At 36.6% G+C, this 22,850-nt stretch overlaps 2 pseudogenes; both read right to left on the bottom strand.

Annotated features, from left to right (window-relative positions):
* Window positions 1-359: 359 nt before the first annotated feature.
* On the bottom strand, window positions 360-16,357 carry LOC147273728 (cullin-1 pseudogene; annotated as a pseudogene).
* Window positions 16,358-16,786: 429 nt separating this feature from the next.
* On the bottom strand, window positions 16,787-22,009 carry LOC147273727 (uncharacterized; annotated as a pseudogene).
* Window positions 22,010-22,850: the final 841 nt, after the last annotated feature.

The following is a 22,850-nucleotide window of genomic DNA, read 5'->3' as shown; positions in this document are numbered from 1 at the left end:
ATTCTTATATTGCCACCTGAAATTTTTTTGTCCCAGATTACCACCTATAACTTACATCCGTGTCCCATTTTACCTTGTTCCGTCAACAATTCTGTTAAAAATGCTGACTTGGCTGTTAATGCTGACGTGGCGCGCTGGATGTGCGCCACGTGTCACATTTTTGCTTTTATTTTCGGATTTTTTTTATTTTTTTAATTTTATAAACTTTGAAAATTAATTAAAAATAGCTCCGAACTCAGAAAAATACACAGAAAATTCCTACAGACTCGTCTTGACTAGTACTAATTTACTATGGGGTCAAAATACCAATTTTTCCTCTAAAAATTTTCAGAAAATTTGGGAAGTCCAAGATGCCTGAGTTAATATGCCTGATAGGTTGACACAACCATTTCAATTTTTTTTGGCTCAAAGTTTCCAATAATGTTGCAACTGCCCAATGAGTAAATCCATGTAATTTTTCTGTGTTTATTAAATTTTTCTCCGTAGAATCTCTTGAAAACTTCAACACACTTCATCATCTCTGCAGGAAGGTTAAGATCAAATGATCTATATCTTGGCCAGAAACCAGATGTAAGAACAGAGACTGTCAAATCCATCCCAGGATCTACATTTGGGTTACTGCAAAGATATTCCACAAAGTCGGCCTGGTTGTACTGAGCCAATGCAACATCTGTGAATATTCCCTCCATCTTTGACGTGAAGTTAAGTGTCCACCACATTGCTGTTTCATCTTTCTTAACATACTCTTTTCATGGTCCTTGTTGGCACTCTGATCAAGCAGTAGCCGGCGAGCAAGTGTTTTCCTGTAGAATTCTGAAAAAAGGTTTTCTCATTAATACAAGGAAGCAGTTTAAAAACCTTCCCAAGCGTTTCTTCTATGGCCTCGATCATCACTCAACTGCTCAAGACTCCCACCCTTTTTGAGGACATTATCACATAATGTAGCAAGTAATTCAACAGTTGAACTCTCAGCTAGGTTGATCAATTTTCAGACAAAGACCTGTTGCGGAATGCCAGCTTGTTACGTGCAGCATCTTCAGCCTGTTTGACCAAGATTGAAACTTGTGCAGCAAAATGCTGCTGATATCAATTACCAAGAGGTTCCAACAGCACATGTTTCACTTCCTCCACCACCTTCTGCTGATCGCTGCTTGAAAGCAGGTAATGAGAAGCTCTATTCCTCTGCCTTCATCATGTACTCTGGATAAGAAATATCTTTCAAAATCCAACTTGATACTTCACGAGAATAGTATTCAAAACCCCCATCTTCTAGTATGTGAGCTTCAAATTCTTCATAAACATCCATTTCTCCAATGTCAACAAATACATCTATCGCATTCTTCAATAGTGTGCTGTCAATTTGCTCTCCCTCGCGTTCTTTATCAATAAGACCAATTACAGCAGCTCTAGCTTTTACCTTTACATTCCGATAAGCCAAATCATGGAAGCAGGAAACTCCAACTTCATTTAGCCCCGGAAGTTTCCTCCGGGGGATGAAGTAGCGATCAAGATAACGAAAGAAGCGTGACAACCACAAAACCATAACCTTATGAGTTTCCCATCTTTTGACAAGATCCCGCAGCATAAATTCATCATTTTTCTCCTTTGTTAGGGAGGGCAACACGGTTGAAGTGATGTATTCTTCAAATACCTCCCGGTACTTGTCATAAAGCTTTTGAGAATAATCATAAGGAGGACTTTGAGAACACATAACCTCGATGGTTTTGTAAAGCATCTTTTATTCAGAAGGGTTGAATTCAGGTTCTAGTAATCCTTCTGCCATCCTCTTCAACTTTGTGATCCCCTTCTGTATATAGTCTCATCCTTGATCAAACTGAATAACTGCAATTGAAACACATAAGGAATATAAACAAGTCAGAATCTTTTACAATGTATTAAAGGGAGAGAGGGAAAGTTTTATGATTTGGAATCTTTTATCAGATTCTTAATTGTCCCCAATATAAGATTCTTTTGTTTGATAGTTATGGACAAGCTAAATTTGATAATTGAAAAAAATAACCTAAGAGAATAATTTGAATTGCATGTAAATATATTGTTCATGTAATTTTCAAGCTCTATCTGTCTCTCACCTAGAAATACCGATTTAATTGAGAGCAGTTTTGCTCACCCTCTTTAATTTAGGTGTATGCTCATATCCTACCTAAAATGCTGTCATGTGTTTAAAAAACTAACCATGAATTAATTTATTATATTTAATTATTTCTAATGTTATAATGATGAAAAAGAAAAATAATTTGACAACTCTTTTTTATTTTTACCTTTATATTTTATTACTCAACTTTTTTCCAATTTTTTATTATCCATTAATTTCTCTTTTCTCTTTTATTTAATTATTTCTAATAATTTTTGTTTCTTTTGTATTTTTTCTCTTCTCCAGGCCTCCAATACCCAAAAACCACATTCATTTAATAATTTTTGCTTTTTTTTTTTGCTCTTCTCCAGTATGCCTCCAGTACCCAAAAAATCACATCCATTTTGTTTGGGTCTTCTCCTGTATATAGCTTTATCTATTTTTTTAATTAATTAAAAAAATATTCCAACAACACCTTTTTTTTGGGCCTAAGAATTCTTCTCTCTTGTCTCATACATGACATTTTCAGATCAAACAAATTTTTAGGCCAATCTAAGGTGTTGCAGCATTTGAAGAGAGAAGAATAGTTGCAACGACATAATATTTTTTTTTTTTTTGAACTCATGTAACTTTTATATTGGATTTTCTATGTATGCAAATGAGTTGTTTTAGATTTTTGTTTGGCCAACATTTTAAATTAAACTTTGCAAATGAGTTTTTTGTTCGAATTGCAAATGTGTTGTTGGAATATTTTATTTTTAATTAATTAAAAAAATAAATAAAAGTGTATACAGGAGAAGACCCAAAAAAATGGATGTGGTTTTTTGGGTACCGGAGGCGTACTGGAGAAGAGCAAAAAAAAAAAAAAAAAAATTATTAAATGGATGTGGTTTTTTGGGTATTGGAGGCGTACTGAAAAAGAGCAAAAAAACAAAAGAAGCAAAAATTATTAGAAATAATTAAATAAAAGAGAAAAAAGAAATTAATAGATGATAAAAAAGTGGAAAAAAGTTGAGTAATAAAAGATAAGGGTAAAAATAGAAAAGAGTTGTCAAATTATTTTTCTCTCTCATCATTATAACATTAGAAATAATTAAATATAATAAATTAACTCATGATTAGTTTTTTAAACACATGACATCATTTTAGATAGAAGGTGAGCATACACCTGAATTAAAGGAAGTGAGCAAAACTACTCTTAAGCATCCTAAGTCCATCTTAATAGATTAGAGTTAGAGATCAATATAAATATCTATAAAAACCTGTGTGTCTATCTATGTCATCGATATTACTTAGCATGTGATTATAGAGATAGACACAATAAATTTTATGAATGCATACACTTGTTTCATAAAAGTTTTACTCTTGATTATAGGAATTTGGCGGCCCTGCATGCCTACAAGCCTACAACCTAGTTTGTCTAGCTAAGTAATTGTAAAGGAACCAAAACCTTGGAAAATTCTAGTAATATTAATTACTATAATTACTATTAAAATACTATTATTTCATTAAAGTTTTCCATCAATATCATCTAATTTTTTAGTTTCAAAATAATATTCTAGCATAAATATCCTGATAGTCCCCCTAAATTCATGTGATTAGTTATCAATTTAATTTTTGACAATCTTAACCTAATTATCATGTTTATATAAAATTACCTGGAATCTTGTAATTAAAATAGCTATAAGGAAAATTATCTGGAATCTTGTAATCTTGGGCAATATAAGATTTCATTCAAGACAGAGTACATGAAAGCCACACCAGTATAAAACTTTATATACGACATTGACAGTGGCTTTTTTGTTTTATTTGGGGAGAAGAGTGAATCAAGCTTGGGTGTAGGTAAGGAATAAAATTTCGGGTTTCGAGGAAATTTCGAAGATTTTTAAATTTCGACAAAAATTAGACGGAAATGACGGAAATTGCTATCAAAATACGGAAATTTTGAATGAAACTTTACCATATGTTTATTTATCATATTATCTACTAAATTGATAAAAAATATTGAAGAAACCAAATTATATAGTAAGTTTCATGTGATATAAGATGAATATAATGCACGCTGGAGACAAATACTGTTAAATAAAATTAGTGTAATAAATAAATGAAATTAGTATATTATCTATACTCTATAATATGTACACTAAACCTTATATGTTTTATAATCTATATTCTATATTGTTTAGGATATGATATATGATATTAGGGTTTAGGCTCTTTAGGGTATTTTAAATTATTTTTATATAGAAATATATTAGAGTTTACTAGTTTCGGGTTTAAAAACAACTAAACGAAACTCCAAAACGGCCAAACAAAACCCCAAACTATTTTTTTTTCCTTACAATTACCCAAAGACCCCAAACCCCAATCAACCCTAAACTTTTAATTTTTTTATCTTTTTTTTCTTTTCTTTTTTTTTTCTTTTTTTTCTTTCCTTCCTTTTTTTTTTTTTCTTCTTTTTCTTTCCTTCCTTCCTTTTTTTTTTTTCTTCTTTTTCTTTCCTTCCTTTCCCTTTCCTTTCTTTTCCCCCAAGGCTCCAGCAACTCCCCTGTTTTTTCTTCTTCATTTTTTCTTCATTCTTTCTCTCTCTCTCTCTTTCTGCATCTCGCCCCGGCATCGCCCCGTCGCCCCTCTGTCGTCGCCCCCCTGCCCTTGCCCCGTCGCCCTCTGCCATCACCTTTCTCTCCCTCGATCTCCCCCTGCCGCCACCCCCTCTTTCTTCCTCGATCTCCCCTGCTACCGCTCCATTTTTCTCCAAAAACCCAGCCTTCCAAAACCCACCAGATCTCACGGTCGAAAATTTCGCTGAAATTTCGAGGATTTTGGAGAAATTTCGATAATTTCGACGAAATTATCCCGAAAATTTAACAAATATGGGTTTCGATTTCAACACCCAAAAAAATCGAAATTTAACACCTTGGGTGTAGGTGACAAATTCTATGGCCAACAACTATGATATTGACAGCGGTTTTGGATGCTAAATATTTAAAGCAGAGAACACTGTTTTTATTTTTTGTACTTTAACAAAATGTCTTTTAACAGTTAACACAATTGAAATAATCAAAGAGAGGAATATCAACGAAAAAATAATAATCAAAGAGAAAAAATATTATTTTAAATTGTAAATAGCTAACATTTATGAGAAAGCAATAAAATACTGATTTGATAAAGCAAGCATACCTGGATGCATCATCGCTACAGCCTCTTAACTCTAGTAAAGCCTAATGCGAAGACTTGATCGGTCAATTTGGGAACATGATCCAACTTTCTAATAACAACATATATATATATATATACATGCTCGTTCTATTGAGGTATGCCTCAACTTAGTTATGTTGATGTATGACTTTGTTGAGGCCCACACGAGTCATTTTGTGTCAATCTAAACCGTTTATTTTTTACATCTTCATTGATAGATCATCCTTACGAAAAATTAGCCAAATCAGAAATCATTTACCTATCTAACTTTGATCAAATAAATGGACGAACCAAATATTTTCGATGAAACCGTCCATTTGTTTTATCAAAGTTAGATAGACAAATGATTTCCGATTTGACTAATTTTTTGCAAGGATGATCTATCAATGAAGATGTTAAAAATGAACGGTTCGGATCGACACAAAATGACTCGTGTGGGCCCCAACAAGGTCATACCTCAACTTAGTTCAACATAACTAAGTTGAGGTATACCTCAATAGAAGGAACCTGTATATATATATATATAGGCTCATTCTATTGAGGTATATCTCAAATTATTTATGTTGAGGTATACCCTATTAAGGCCTACACGAGTCGTTTTGTTATATATATATAAGCTCATTCTATTGAGGTATATCTCAACTTATTTATGTTGAGGTATACTCTATTAGGGCTCACGTGAGTCGTTTTGTGTTGATTCGAACCATTCATTTTTTACATCTCCATTGATAGATCATTTTTGTAAAAAATTAGCCAAATCGGAAATCATTTTCCTTTCTAACTCTGATCAAATAAATAGATGAACCAAATATTTTCAATGAAACCGTCCATTTGTTTTGTCAAAGTTAGATAGGAAAATGATTTCTGATTTGACTAATTTTTTGCAAGGATGATCTATCAATGAAGATGTAAAAAATGAATGGTTCGGATTGACACAAAACGACTTGTGTGGGCCCTAATAGGGTATACTTTAATATAAATAAGTTGAGATATACCTCAATAGAAAGAGTCTATATATATATAGAGCATTTTTGTATATATATATATATATGAGCAAATTACAATTTAGTACCTCAGCTTTACATGTTGTTTCAACTTAGTACCACAACTTTGAAAACTAGCAAAAAAGTACCTCAACTTTCATTTTGTGTCAAAATAGTACCTTCGTTAGTTTTTCTGTCAAATAAATCGTTATCTGCTGACGTGGCATGGGTATTTTTGTCATTTTCTCTAAATTTTAAAAATAATAATATTTTTAAAAAATTTAATAAAAAAATAATTAAAATTTCTTAAAATAATTAAATAAACAAATTTCATAAAATAAAAAAAAAACAACATTTCCCCAGCCATCCCCCCTCCCTTCCCTGCCCCCCACCCATCCCCTCCCTCCTCCTCCCCGCCCCCACACAGCCAGCCCCCAGCCATCCTCCCCTCTTCCTGCCCCGACTCACCCTCTCTCCCACCCCAGTCCCGTCGCACCCCCTCCCACAGCCTCAACCCCGTCGCATCCCCTCTTCACCAGCCACAGCGCTGTCGCACCCCTCACCCCCAGCCTCGTCGTACCCCCCAGCCTCAGCCCCCGTCGCACCCAAGCCCCAGCCCCAGCCCCAGCCCCATCCCTTCCCCTTCCCGCCCCCACCCCTCCTTCAGCCATCCTAGCCCGCCCCAACCCAGCCCGCCATCCTCCCTCTTTCCCTGCCCGACCCACCACCAGTCTAAGCCCCCTCACCCCTTACCCAACCCCGACCCCTCCCCTGCCCATATCCCCCCAATTTGTTTTTTTAAAATTAATTTTTAAAAGTTTTAATTATTTTAGAACAACGGGGCTGGGGGTGGGGGGTGCGACGGCATTGAGGCTGTGGGAGGGGGTGTGACGGGACTGAGGTGGGGGAGAGGGTGGGTCGGGGCAGGGAGAGGGGGAGGATGGCTGGGGGCTGGCTGTGTGGGGGCGGGGAGGAGGAGGGAGGGGATTGGTGAGGGGAGTGGGGGGCTGGCTGGGTGGGGGCGGGGAGGAGAAGGAGGAGGGAGGGGATGGGTGGGGGGCGGGGAAGGCTGGGGAAATGTTGTTTTTGTTTTTTTGTTTTTTTATGAAATTTGTTTATTTAATTATTTTAAGAAATTTTAATTATTTTTTTATTAAATTTTTTAAAAAATATTATTATTTTTTAAATTTAGAGAAAATGACAAAAATACCCCTGCCACGTCAGCAGATAACGGTTTATTTGATAGAAAAACTAACGGAGGTATTATTTTGACACAAAATGAAAGTTGAGGTACTTTTTTGCAAGTTTTCAAAGTTGGGGTACTAAGTTGAAACAATATGTAAAGTTGAGATACTAAATTATAATTTGCTATATATATATATATATATATATATGATAACCCACTCACCAGATAGAGGATTTATCTAACTTAAAGTCCATATATACTCATGTGGCCATGTCCTATATATGCATGGTTATTGGTTAAGGTGCACTAAGCCCATAATCATTCATCACCAACTAACGGGTTGATTTTTTTTTCTTTTTTATATTGAAAGAAATTGAACCATTGATCTATTCTAATCCTACTTATTATCCCACATTTCTTCACCACTTAAGCAAATCCCAAAGTATTATTAACGGGTTGAATGTGTCAAACTCTCAACCCGGTAACACTTTGTTTAGTTCTCAACAAACATAAAATATAATGGATAATGATGCTCACTCTAAGGGAAAAATATTGGCATTAATATTTGGGAAAATACTTTGTTGCTAGATGCTCGGCATATGCATCTGCAATTGAGGTTATCTGCAGTTTTTGAGATTTTGAGCTAATTTTCGAGCTACATCTGCAGATGTAGACTCCACTAACATGATAGCCAAAAGCCTAACCAAACAATTGAGATATGTGTACATCTTCACAACAAAGTAATATTAAAATGGTGTAAGAGAGAGTCGACTAAGGAAGACATTATGGATACAATTCTTAGGGTCTAGATGATCAAGTTTTTTGATATCGTACAAGATGGATTTCAAAACCAAGTCCACATAACGTGGTTTGCAGTCGGATTTTTTTTTTGGTATCAGGTGGTGTAAGAGCATCTTCGGTCATTTCTTAAACCTTTTCTAAAATTTGTATTTGGAGGAAAATTATATAAAATATAGCTCGAACAATTCTTTAAAATCTCCCCAAATTTGAGATTTTCGTAAATCAAGTTGAATGGATGAGGCACCTTAAACTTTGCTCAAACCTCCAATAGTCAGATTTTAAACTAAAAACCCAAACAAAAAAAAAAATTTAGGGAAAATTTCAACTTTGGCATTGGAGAGCCATTCCCTAAATCAAACTTTTTCCCCCAACTTATCATCAAATTGGAGATGATCGGAGATGGAGAAATGACTGGAGATGATCGGATGCATATAATTTTGGGGGTGATAGTAAACTTGGTAGCCAAAGGATGCTAGAAGTTGAAGATTGGTGACTGTTTTGTGGTTTGATCTTCACAAACATATATTTGGCTTTGTATATCAGATCGAGCAACATCAACACTTCATCCTAGGTGTATAAGCATATATTTGGGCTTAATGGCCGACATTGCCAAAGTCATTGAACCCCCTGGAAGATTTAGTGCATTCATCTTCATTCATAATTTATTATTTCAATCCTAAGCAATCACAGTTTTATTTCATAACTTGAAATTTTGGTTCTATTCAACATAAACTACTAACTTGTTTTGATTGAGCTAATTTTTTACAGGAATGATCTTTGAGTGAAGAGATAAAAAAATAAACGGTTCAGATCGTTGGAAACATGATTGTATCATATGCTTATACATACATATAAATGCAAACAAAAAATGCACTGATTTGTCTCCCAAGTCCCCTTAGGCGGCCAAATTAGACATTCATCGCCTAATGGACTTTTGGGCGACGATGTTATGTTGTCACTAAAAGTGACATTAGGCAACGAAATTCGTCGCCTAAAGGTACTTTGGGTGACGAATTTGCAGATTGGTCTCCCAAGTATGGCACTAAGACCTATTTGGTGCGTAACCTTAGGCGACGAACTATTTTTGTCGCCCAAAGTTGCTTTAAGCGACGAAATATTTTGTCGCTCAAACTTTCATGGTTTAGACGACGAATTTCCAAATTCGTCGCCTAAGGTGTCTTAAAGCGACAAATTTCCTAATTTGTCACCTAAGGTGTCTTTAAGCGACGAATTTAGGTTCGTCATCGCCTAAGGTGTCTTTAAGCAACGAATTTAGGTTTGTCATGTTGAAGTTAATGTTTAAACTAATACTAACACAAATGCAAAAGTTATGAAAAATGTGGCTCAAGCCAACTTCTCCAGAAAATTGGAAGTTGGGAGGACAATCAATTGTCAAGACACTGACAATCGATCGTCAAGCCAACTTTGACAGAAAATTTCTTTTACTGTTTTGTTGTTAGCTAAGTCTTATATCTCGATCATTGAATGGTAAGATCATCAAGCACATAAATAGATGGCTGAGATCATTACCTTAGATATTTTGTATTAAAGCACTTTATGCTTCCGTAGTTGTTAAGAAATCTAAGTAGGAAGGTTTGATACTCAAGCTCATGTAATTGGCTAAGATAAACCTCCTCAAAATATTTATGTTGTCAAGTGCTTTATGCAACTTGATATAAATATCACTTGGATGATATTGTATCAGATAGACGTAGAGACACATTATGAGCTATAGATGACATTGGATGATCATATCCATGAGTTGTAGATAACAATAGATCATCACCTCCATGAGTTATAGATGACAATGGATCATCACACCATAAGTTGAGATCTTTATGTTGTAGACTTAAGGACTTGTCTCAGCTTCACATAACAATCGATAATCATAATCGTTGATATATGAAAAATGAATCCTCCATGAGTTGTAGATGACAATAAATCATCACACCATGAGTTGAGATCTTTTATGCAAATTCTTTTCTTTCATAAACTAGTGATTAGATACTGAATTGCAGGTCATAAATTTCAACTTGGTATCAAAGCAATTCCAACTTGGTATCAGGTCTTCAAAATTCCAATATGGTATCAAAGCTTTGTTGATCAAAATTTCAACAAAGTATCTGATCAAATTTCAACATGGTATTAGAACCACATTTTTTAACTTGGTATCAGAGCCTAGTTGATCAATTCAACTTGGGAGTGAGTGAAATCAAAAAGGGGGAGATGACACTACTGGAAGACTCCATCAGAAAAGATGCCAGAGCCCTTCACCTCATTTAGAAAAAGAAGAAGAACGAATACAAGGAAGCTACTAAGGTAAGAGCTGTTAAACTTCAGTCTCTTAGTAGAAATTTTGAGTTCTTGATCAGAGATTGGATAGGCATGCTGAGTATTATGTAGAATGTACTAAGACACTCACAATGAGTTCTAAGTGCAAAGAACAAGCTCAGTGAAGTTCTCAACATGAGTAGCCTATATCAACAAAGAATCAGAAGATCAAAGGAAATAATACCTTTGAGAAGAAATTGAAAATCTTTGTGATGTTTTCCACACAATCTAACAATAGCAATCATACTAAGTGTAATATATGTGATAGGAAGAGTCATACTGAAGATCTTGTTGGTTCAAGGGAAATCAACAAGTTAATTATTTTGAAGAAGATAGTGATTTGCAGGAATGTTAGTTTCAATAAAAAAAAAATTCATAGAATTGGGAAAACAACTCAGTTCAAGTTTCTACACTTCATGTCAATGAAAACAATGAAAGAGAAGAAAGTGAAGAAGAAATTGAACTCATGACACAAATTGTAATCAACTCATCAGCATTCCTCAATGAAGTCTTGAAGGAGCAGGTCCTTTGTTGATCAACCCCAAGGTATTATCATTGAAGAGCAAGAACTAAAGGTGTACAAGCTGAAGAAGGCTCTTGGCCTAAAGCAAGCACCTCGAACATGGCTGAGAAGAATCCTAGAAGGCCTTGCCAAAGCAAAGGTTCAACTTTCTAAGTGAACTCTTAGGTGTTCAACAGTTTGACATTAATGGGGAGTGTTGAAGTTAATGTCTAAACTGATATTAACACAAAGGCAAAAGTTCTGAAAAATGTGGCTTAAGCCAACTTCTCCAGAAAATTGGAAGTTAGGAGGATAATCATTCGTCAAGACACTGACAATCGATCGTCAAGCCAACTTTGACAGAAAATTTCTTTTACTGTTTTGTTTTTTGCTGAGTCTTATATCTCGATCTTTGAATGGTAAGATCATCAAGCACATAAATAGATGGTTGAGATCATTACCTTTGATATTTTGTATTAAAGCACTTTTTGCTTTCGTAGTTGTTAAGAAATCTAAGTAGGAAGGTTTGATACTCAAGCTCATGTTATTGGCTGAGATAAACCTCCTCAAAATATTTATGTTGTCAAGTGCTTTATGCAACTTGATATAAATATCACTTAGATGATATTGTATCAGATAGACGTAGAGACACACTATGAGTTGTAGATGACATTGCATCATCATATCCATGAGTTGTAGATGACAATAAATCATCACCTCCATGAGTTATAGATGACAATGGATCATCACACCATAAGTTGAGATCTTTATGTTGTAGACTTAGGGACTTGTCCTTGCCCTAAGCTTCACATAACAATCGATAATCATAATCGATGATATATGAAAAATGAATCCTTCATGAGTTGTAGATGACAATGGATCATCACACCATGAGTTGAGATCTTTTATGCAAATTCTTTTCTTTCATAAACTAGTGATTAGATACTAAATTGCAGGTCATAAATTTCAACTTAGTATCAAAGCAATTCCAACTTGGTATTAGGTCTTCAAAATTCCAACATGGTATCAGAGCTTTGTTGATCAAAATGTCAACAAGATATCTGATCAAATTTCAACACATCACCCAAAATGTCATTGCCTAAACTACTTTTTCTTGTAGTGTGCATGCGCAACATCGCCTCATAATGAGACAAATCTCCACTAATGACATATGGATATAAAGGATTAGTTGTGTTGGATAGTCATCACCTTCTCTTCTTGCTCCTACACAAGCTAGCTTGATGCCACACTCCTTTACCTAGAGCTTAGATCTCGTGATACTAAAACAGTTACTTCAACGCCACTTTCCAGTTGATTCTCAAATTTGTTCCAATGACTTGACCATATCATGTCTTGTTCATTACCCAGAACGCCGGAGAATAATGGGCCATAAATCCACTTTAGACCCATACTCTTATTACTGACTTTTGTTATCATTGGGTGAGGAAAACCATCTCGGATTTCAACGATACTGCTAGGACAATAACTATTGGATTGGGCATAAATAGAGAAGGCGTTCAAGCCTTAATTGGATCCTTTGATTGGGAAGTGAAGGCACAGTAAAAGATATCAAGCACTACCTAGTTTTATGGCTAAATTAGTTTGGAACCTCACTCCCAGGAAGATATGTGTTGATTATACACGGGTATTCATGAAGTAATATGAAATCAAAATATTAGTCAACTATCTTGCATATTATATCAGATAGCTACTTGTATAAGAAAAGAAAAAAAAATGGATGGGAAGTGTCCTCTTCCCATATAAGGCATCGTAGGCTGTGTCTATCATAATGGTGTCAGTGGGTTGCTGTTGGTAATTTTTAACAACAATATTAAAACCTTGCAAGTGCACAAATCAAATGATAGTATAGTAAGCAAGCAAGGGTCATTCCCACAGAGATTGTAATCTAAAGAGATGTTTATCAATGTCACACAAAGAAAACTAGAACACAAGTAAACACGAAAACAAAATAAAGATTGAAATCACAAGGACTTCCACACACACGCCAACACCAAAGGGGTTTCGATTTAATTTTGTAAATAAAACAAAACAAGGAAAAGAAAACAAAACAGAATTTAAATTAGATTTTAAGAGAAATTGGTTTAAAATCAATCAAGAACAATAGCTAGGACTCACTATCCACCTCCAAACAATCAATCAATCCATAAACAACAATAGATAATCAATTTCTAGCAAGCATATGATGACAACACTCACAACAAGATCATGGCATTTGACTCTAGTTGTATGATTCTCTCTTAAGTGTATGTAAGGTGTATGTCATTTACATCAATACGTGTATTCTTAATTGAAATCCAGTATGGCATCTACTCAAATTAACAATCAAAAATCCATTAAGATCAAAGAGAATATGAGTGTCACAAAAACCCTAAAACATGGCATTTGTTATTAGGAATTCAAGAATCGATTTCTCATAACTAGTTCTTAACCCAATTATTCGTTGCAAACGAGAGCACATTCAATATGGCAATTGACATATGTTCTACAACAATTTAATTCCGATACATGCTTCAAAGTTAGCTACTCAAAGAATCAAAATATCAGAATTCACATAATATAGAGAAACCGAAATCATCACTCTTGTAGAAACTGAAAAATCCATTCAAACTTGTTTATAGAATTAAAATCATGTTTAGGGCTTCAAGATTAAGCCCTAACTAACAAGAAATTAGTTACTCATGTTCTTGGATGAACTCAAAAATAAATACATAAGAACTGAAAATTAAAAGAAGAAAGGAAAAGAAAGAACTCGCTGGCAGCTTTCTCCTCTTGCCGTTGCTCTCCTTAGGACTTGATTCCCCTTGTATGGGGCCTTGGCTGGCTTTTTATATGACTTACATCCAAGTCCTAAACCCTAAAATTGACTGAAAAGTCGTCCAAGAAGTCTTGGTAAACAAGGAATCCAAATAGGAAAGTAAAGATCACAATTCCTAACTCCACAGGGAAATACAGCTCAGCCCAATTGTCACACGATTTGGGGATCTTCAGCCTTCTAGAAAAATAAGTAAAAATATATTTTAGAAAGATAAATGTCTTATCTTTCCAACCATATATGGCACGTAACTTGGAAAATTTGGGAAGGCTTTCGTTTCTTCATATTCACGTAACATGTACGAAACTGTCCTGTCTGCACGTGGGCTAACTTTACTTGTAAAACTGTACCAATTGGCTCGGTAATAAATTCTAGAAAAATCACAGATTGAACTTCAAGGTGTTAGCTTTCATTTCCAATTGGCCTTGCGCTAAAATTCCTCCGAAAAGTTGATTTTCCCGTAAAAACCTTCTCTGAGCGCAGAAAAGCTGAAAATCAGAAGAGTGAAGTAATAAGCCCTTTTTAAATCTAATTCTTCTACAAAACCTAAGTAAAAAGAGTACATGAATGAGTATATTTATGGACTTATCAAATACCCACAACTTAGATTTTGCTAGTCCTCGAGCAAAACAAAACGAAAAATAAAAACAAAAGAACAAAGACTCAACGCAAACAAGCGATCGACAAACTTCCCAATATTGATCTCAAAGATAATCACAAACCGTTAGCTAACTTCCAAGAAATAAGCAACAGTAACTCAAGACATTATCAAAGGATTAACCAAACTTGAATTGAAAAACTTGGATGTAGTGTGTGAAATAGCCAACATTAATACAACCCACGACTTAAGCTTCACATAAGTTAAATAACCAAATAAGAACAAGCTTCAACTTCAAATCTCATCACGGATGTTCACTCCAATAAAAGCACTCGAAATTTGACTAGTTATTGTCACTCATAAATATGTGAGAGGAATCAAAGCAATATGATATACTCACATAATTGAAATAAAAGCTCAAGACAAATATAAAAAGATCTCATGGAAAGATATCACATACTTGAAACATTTAAACCATCCGACCATGGTACTTCCACACCTATTCTCCACATGAGGAACCACACTTCTCCTTGGATCAAGTAGGACTTTCACTAAGGTTGTAATGGGGCTTAGGGTGATGGATGGAACAAGAAAAAGATATGGATGAACAAATTCTAAGGAATTCATAGAGCTTTCCATTATAACATCTTGCACTCTGAGCACGAAACTTCATATTGATACTGTCTTGAAATTTTTTTTTTTTATTTTTATTTTTTTTTTTAACTAACTCCATTAGCTTTCTAATCAACCCATGTAACAAGTGTTAGGCCAATAACTCCCAAGCTAGATAGCTTTAGGGTATTAAGTGTAAAACACTCCTCGGGCTTAAAAACTCGAGTTGAAAAGGCTTCGAAATTAGCTTTATTATTATTATTATTTTTTTTTTATTTTTTATTTTAGTAGTATCCTTTACTTTCCACATGATTGAACAATTTGTGCAATTTTCCCTTAACAAAGAAAATACTCTATAGAACTCCTTAGAAGGGTATAGGATAAACATATGATAGATTTAGGTGAGGAAAAATGGGTAAAGAACGAAAAAGCTTACATAAAAAAAAAACACAAGGGGGTTAACTAGGGTTAAAAGTGATATGTGTTGGCTAGAAGGGCTCAAACGAAAGAAACAAGGCCTATATCACTTCCTTGGATCCATGTGGTTCATGAAATATGCCTCGAATAGATAATGAAAGTAGTTCTAGTAAATAATTTAAACATCCTCAAGTACTTGACCAAAACAAAGAATAATGAGATCACAACGACTTGTAGACAAGAAAATTATCGAATAGTATATAACACTCAAGAACGAAAGGCATAGGCTCAAAAGCTTACATAATAAGGGTTATATAAGTCTACACTAGCCTTATTTGGGAATTTAAATCATGTGAACTCCCTAATTGAACATCATATTAATATGGCCATGTGCAAAAAGATTTACCAAGTTAAATCACAAAATTATGGTTAACACAAAGATAATGTAAAGAATTAATGTCATGCTCCCAATTCCTTGAAAGTTAATGGCAAATAAAATTCAATCTCATCATAGAATTGGGAAGTGACTACCGCAAACAATTAGAAACAAAACCCTAAATGAAAACAAAACTTAAAAAAAATTTTTTTTTTTTTTTTTTAAATTGCTCTAGAGAACCGGTCCTCAAAGAAGAGAACCGGACCTCCAGAGAGCATGGCTCTAGGAAGTGCAAAGAAGGACCGGTCCTCAATGAGAGAGGACCGGTCCTCAATGAGAGAGGACCGGACCTCCAGAAGCGAAGCTCCATTCCAGCTACAGAGAGGACCGGTCCTCACATTTGAGGACCGGACCTCCAGAGAGGTCATCTTCTTCCAGCAGTGTAGAGGACCGGACCTCCAAAGAGAGGACCGAACCTCTGGGCCAAAATTTTGAAATTTTTTTATTTTTTATTTTTTTTTTTCTAAAACCCTAGAAATCTAAGAACAAAAACGAAAGAACTTGCCTTTCCCCCCAAACTTAAATGACACATTGCCCTCAATGTGAAACCAAAGAACTCAATCACCCACAACTTAAAACAAACATTGTCCTCAATGTTGAAAACAAAGAAAACTAATTCATGCAAAGTCAATTAAAGAGAGAGAGAGGGTGTGAGAACTTCCCGGGTTTGTGTAGGTGTCTGGATGAGCAAAGCATATGTCGAAGTGGGAGAGGATGGACAATGTAACGAATGCTTGGGTTGCCTCCCAAGAAGCGCTAAGTTTAAAGTCTTCAGCCAGACGCAGTTCTTTAGATGATTAAACAATAGATGGGGGCGGTGCATGCACGTGCATGCTCTCTTTTCCAAGCTCAAAAGATTCATAGTATGGCTTCAAGCGATGTCCGTTCACTTTGAATATGTTTCCCGTCTTGTCATTTTGAATCTCAACTGCACTATGAGGGAAAACATTAGTAACAACAAATGGACCGTACCATCTAGAACGTAACTTACCTGGGAATAGCCGGAGGCGTGAATTGAAGAGCAAGACTTTTTGCCCAATCTCAAAGTTCTTCCTTTGAATGGATTTGTCATGAAATGCCTTAGTCCTTTCCTTGTAAATCCGTGCACTCTCATAGGCATCATTCCTCATCTCATCTAACTCATTCAATTGGAGTCGCCTTGCATCTCCAGCCTCTTTCATATCGAAATTGAATTTCTTGATTGCCCAAAATGCTCTATGTTCAAGTTCAACCGGAAGGTGACATGCTTTACCATAAACCAAACGAAAAGGAGACATACCAATGGGGGTTTTGTAGGCTGTCCTATATGCCCATAATGCATCATTAAGTCGCAAGCTCCAATCCTTCCTCGTAGGACTCACGGTTTTCTCCAAGATTTGCTTGATTTCTCGGTTACTAATCTCCACTTGTCCACTTGTTTGGGGATGATAAGGTGTTGAGACCCTATGTGTAATTCCATACCGCTTTAAAAGTGCCTCAAATGACCTATTACAAAAGTGACTGCCTCCATCGCTGATAATGGCTCTTGGTGTTCCAAACCTAGAAAAGATGTTGTCCTTCACAAAGCTCAAAACAACTTTTGAATCATTAGTCCGGGTAGGAATTGCTTCCACCCATTTAGAGACATAGTCAACAGCAAGGAGAATGTAAATAAAGCCATAAGAGGAAGGGAATGGTCCCATAAAATCTATGCCCCACACATCAAATATTTCAACAATAAGGATAGGCGTTAAAGGCATTTGATTCCTAGAGCTAATGTTACCGGTTCTTTGACATCTATCACATGTGGAACAATAAGTATATGCATCTTTGAACAAGCTAGGCCAATAAAAACCACATTGTAATACTTTAATGGCTGTTTTCTTAGTACCAAAATGTCCACCACATGCAGATGAATGACAAAAGGTAAGTATAGAATTAAATTCAGATTCGGACACGCACCTTCTAACAATCTGATCTGGACAATATTTCCATAAGTATGGATCATCCCAAACATAATACTTACTTGTTTTGACAAGCTTATCCTTTTGAGCTCGAGTGAGATCCTCCGGAATCAGTTTTGAAGCCTTATAATTGATAATGTCAGCATACCAAGGGTCCTTGGCGTCGAGGGTAAAGAGTTGCTCATCGGGGAAACTTTCACGTAGAGGAAGCATGTCCTCCTCTTCATTGGATCCGTGCACCAGCCTACTCAAATGGTCAGCCACCACGTTTTCACTCCCTTTCTTGTCTCTAATCCCCAAATTGAATTCTTGAAGCAAGAGAGTCCACCGAATCAGTCGAGGCTTGGCGTCCTTCTTGTGGAGGAGGTACCGAAGTGCTGCATGATCAGAGAATACAATTACTTTAGTGCCAATAAGATATGATCTAAATTTCTCTAAAGCAAAAATAACAGCAAGCAACTCCTTTTCCGTAGTTGAATAATTCAACTGAGCATCATTCAAAGTCCGGGAGGCATAATAGATGGCATGTGGTACATTGTGCACCCTTTGTCCAAGCACGGCCCCCACTGCATAATCTGAGGCATCACACATCAACTCAAAGGGAAAATTCCAATCTGGCGGCTGCATGATAGGGGCAGATGTCAAAAGCTCCTTAAGCTTGTTAAATGCAGCCAAACACTCTTCATTAAACTCGAATTCCACATCTTTGCCAAGCAACCGACATAGGGGCCTTGATATCTTTGAAAAATCCTTGATGAAACGCCTATAGAACCCTGCATGCCCTAGGAATGACCTAATCTCCTTCACGGTTTTGGGGGGCTGCAAGCTTCTCACAATGTCGATTTTTGCCTTGTCCACTTCAATTCCCCTACAAGAGATAATGTGACCTAAGACAATACCCTGCTGTACCATGAAGTGGCACTTCTCCCAGTTGAGCACTAAATTGCATTCCTGACACCTTTTTAACACTAAAGAGAGGTTGTGAAGACAAATATCAAATGAATCACCAAAAACAGAAAAATCATCCATAAATACCTCTATTATCTCCTCCACCATATCAGAAAAAATTGACATCATGCAACGTTGAAAAGTGGCAGGTGCGTTACATAAACCAAAAGGCATACGCCTATAAGCAAACGTACCAAATGGACAGGTGAAGGTGGTCTTTTCTTGATCTTCCGGAGCAATGGCAATTTGATTGTATCCAGAGTATCCATCCAAAAAACAATAATGACTATGACCTGCAAGACGCTCAAGCATTTGATCAATAAATGGTAACGGAAAGTGATCCTTACGTGTCGTGGTATTGAGCTTTCTATAGTCTATGCATACTCTCCAACCCGTTTGAATTCTTTGAGGCACCAACTCATTGTCTTCATTCTTCACAACGGTAATTCCGGATTTCTTGGGAACAACTTGGACGGGACTTACCCACTTGCTATCCGAAATGGGGTATATAATTCCCACGTCCAAAAGCTTCAAAACTTCCTTCTTAACGACTTCTTTCATCACCGGATTCAGCCTCCTTTGGGCTTCCCTTGTAGGTTTCGATTCTCCCTCTAAAAGGATCCTATGCATGCACTTTGTAGGGCTTATTCCTTTGATGTCTGCAATGGTCCAACCTAGGGCAGTCTTGTGCTCCCTTAGAACTCGAATTAGTTTGTCTTCTTCGGATGCACTCAAATTTGAAGCAATGATCACAGGCAGCGTCGTTTCGTCACCTAAATATGCATATTTCAAGTTCTCCGGAAGGGGGTTTAGCTCAACCTGTGGTGCCTTCACAATAGAGGAAACAAGCTTATTAGTAGATAACGGAAGAGACTCAAAAATAGAGTTAAACTTACCTCTTTGGGGAGGCAAGGCCTCAAGCATGTTCACAGCTTCAAGTACAACTGTGTTTCCCTCTTTGTTCACAGTTTTAGGGCTTTGGATGAGTGCCCTTTCCAATGGAGTCTCTCCTTGTGATACATTAAACGTTTCTTGTACCATCTGCTCAAGTACATCTATGGAAAAACAAGCATGATCGTCATTAGGATATTTTAAAGCATCAAATACCTTAAATTCCACGGTTTCCTCATCGAATGCCATTGTGAGAGTGCCTTCATACACATCAATTTTTGTCCTTGCTGTTCTCAAGAATGGACGTCCTAGAATCAATGGAAGGTCTTTTCCAGGAATAGGAACTTCCTCCATCTCGAGCACTAAAAAGTCGGCTGGAAAAATTAGCTCATTCACCTTGACCAAAACATCTTCCAACACTCCCTTAGGATACTTGATTGATCGATCAGCCAATTGTATGCTCACGGAAGTCTTCTTAAGCTCACCTAAATTTAAGGATTCAAAAACAGAAAAAGGCATCAAATTAATTGAAGCACCTAAGTCTAATAAAGCATGTTCAAACCTTTGATTTCCAATGAGACAAGGTATAGTAAAACTCCCTGGATCCTTTAGTTTAGGAGGCAATTTACGCAATAACACAGCTGAAACTTCTTCACTCAAGGCCACAGTTTCATGCTCCTTGAACTTCCTTTTATTTGTACAAAGATCTTTGAGGAATTTTGCATAGCTCGGAATTTGCTGGATTGCATCGAGCAAGGGGATGTTCACTTGCACTTTTCGGAAAGTCTCTAGGATATCCTTTGAAACTTGCTCCTTCTTTGAATTCAAAAACCTACGAGGAAAAGGAATCTTTGAAGTAATCGAATGATCCAAAAGAGAACTTACCTTAGAGTTGTCACTTGGAACCGTAAGCTTGGGAGAGGGGGCAGCCACAGTTTTGGTTGAATTTCTCTCTTTACTGTCATCCTTTCCCACCTCCTTTCCACTTCGAAGAGTAATCGCCTTTGCAGTTTCATAGCCTCCATTAGGATTTGGAATTACTTGGCTTGGAAGCTGTCCTGGCTCTCTTTGACTCAAGGAGGCTGCAATTTGTCCAACTTGGTTTTCAAGGCTCTTGATTGCTGTAGACATTTGTGCATGTGTTTGCCTTGTTTCCTGCATAAAACCTTGAGTGCTTAACGCCAAAGAATTAACTAACTCTTCTAAAGACTTACCTTGCCTAGAAGGTGGTGGTGGTGCAATTTGTTGAGGAACAAACTGATTTTGTTGAACCGGTGTTGTTTGCACGTTTTGGTTGTTCTTCCATCCAAAGTTAGGGTGTTGCCGCCATCCCGGATTATAGGTGTTAGAAAATGGATCATTCCTTGGCTTTTGTTGCTGCATATAGTGTGCTTGAGCCATCTCTTCTCCATCACCATACAAGCTTGGACAAGACTCCGTAGGATGTCCGGGATTAGCACACACAGCACACACTTGTGCTTGAGGGATTAACTGCTTAACAAGGTTAGTCAAATTAGCTATTTGAGGACCAATATCACTAACACTTACCTCATAAACACCTGCTTTCTTTGGGGGAGCTCTCCGGTAATTAAACTGTTGAGAGTTTGCTGCAATGTTCTCAAACATCTCCTTAGCTTAAGTAGCACTCTTGTTCATCAAGCCTCCTCCACTAGTAGCATCAACCATCATCCTCTCTGAATCGAGTAATCCCTCATAAAAGTATTGCATAAGTAGCCAATCTTCAATTTGGTGATGAGGGCACGAAGCTAGGAGTCTCTGAAACCGATCACAATACTCATGAAATGATTCTCCATCTAGTTGCTGCACTCCCATGATCTCCTTCCTAATACGGTTTGTCTTTTGAGCTGGAAAGAACTTTGCAAGGAACTTGGAAGCCAATTCTGTCCATGTGGTGATAGATGCACTAGGTAAAGAATAAAGCCACTCCTTGGCTTGTTCCTTGAGTGAGAATGGAAACAAACGCAGTCGGATTGCCTCATCACTAATCCCTCCATTGTGCATAGTCGCGCACACGGCAAAGAAATCCTTGATGTGTATGTGAGGATCATCCCCAGGCTTGCCATAGAATTGCGGCAAAAGGTGAATGGTGCCACTCTTGATCTCAAAGGTGGTTGTAGTGGCTGGATACGCAATGCAAGACGGCTGGTCCAATGCTCTAGGAACCGTGAAATCCTTCAAAGGTCGGGTGAGGTTGTTAAGTGCCAACTCGTCTCCCATCTTGATTGGAAGTGTAGCTTGCGTATTTTTATCTCGGCGGAGATAACGAAGTGTGTTCTCTAGTTCAGGGTCGTATGGTATAAGCTTGGAACCTTGCGAACGACGACCCAGCATATACCTGAAATTGAAAACAAAACTTAATTAGATAAACAATCCCCGGCAACGGCGCCAAAAACTTGTTGGTAATTTTTAACAACAATATTAAAACCTTGCAAGTGCACAAATCAAATGATAGTATAGTAAGCAAGCAAGGGTCATTCCCACAGAGATTGTAATCTAAAGAGATGTTTATCAATGTCACACAAAGAAAACTAGAACACAAGTAAACACGAAAACAAAATAAAGATTGAAATCACAAGGACTTCCACACACACGCCAACACCAAAGGGGTTTCGATTTAATTTTGTAAATAAAACAAAACAAGGAAAAGAAAACAAAACAGAATTTAAATTAGAGTTTAAGAGAAATTGGTTTAAAATCAATCAAGAACAATAGCTAGGACTCACTATCCACCTCCAAACAATCAATCAATCCATAAACAACAATAGATAATCAATTTCTAGCAAGCATATGATGACAACACTCACAACAAGATCATGGCATTTGACTCTAGTTGTATGATTCTCTCTTAAGTGTATGTAAGGTGTATGGCATTTACATCAATACGTGTATTCTTAATTGAAATCCAGTATGGCATCTACTCAAATTAACAATCAAAAATCCATTAAGATCAAAGAGAATATGAGTGTCACAAAAACCCTAAAACATGGCATTTGTTATTAGGAATTCAAGAATCGATTTCTCATAACTAGTTCTTAACCCAATTATTCGTTGCAAACGA

This window comes from Dryas octopetala, chromosome 9 (genome assembly GCF_963921425.1).
Source record: "Dryas octopetala chromosome 9, drDryOcto1.1, whole genome shotgun sequence".
Classification (NCBI taxonomy): Eukaryota; Viridiplantae; Streptophyta; class Magnoliopsida; order Rosales; family Rosaceae; genus Dryas; species Dryas octopetala.
The sequence above is the reverse complement of the archived record's forward strand: the minus strand, read 5'-3'. Positions and strand labels throughout refer to the sequence as shown.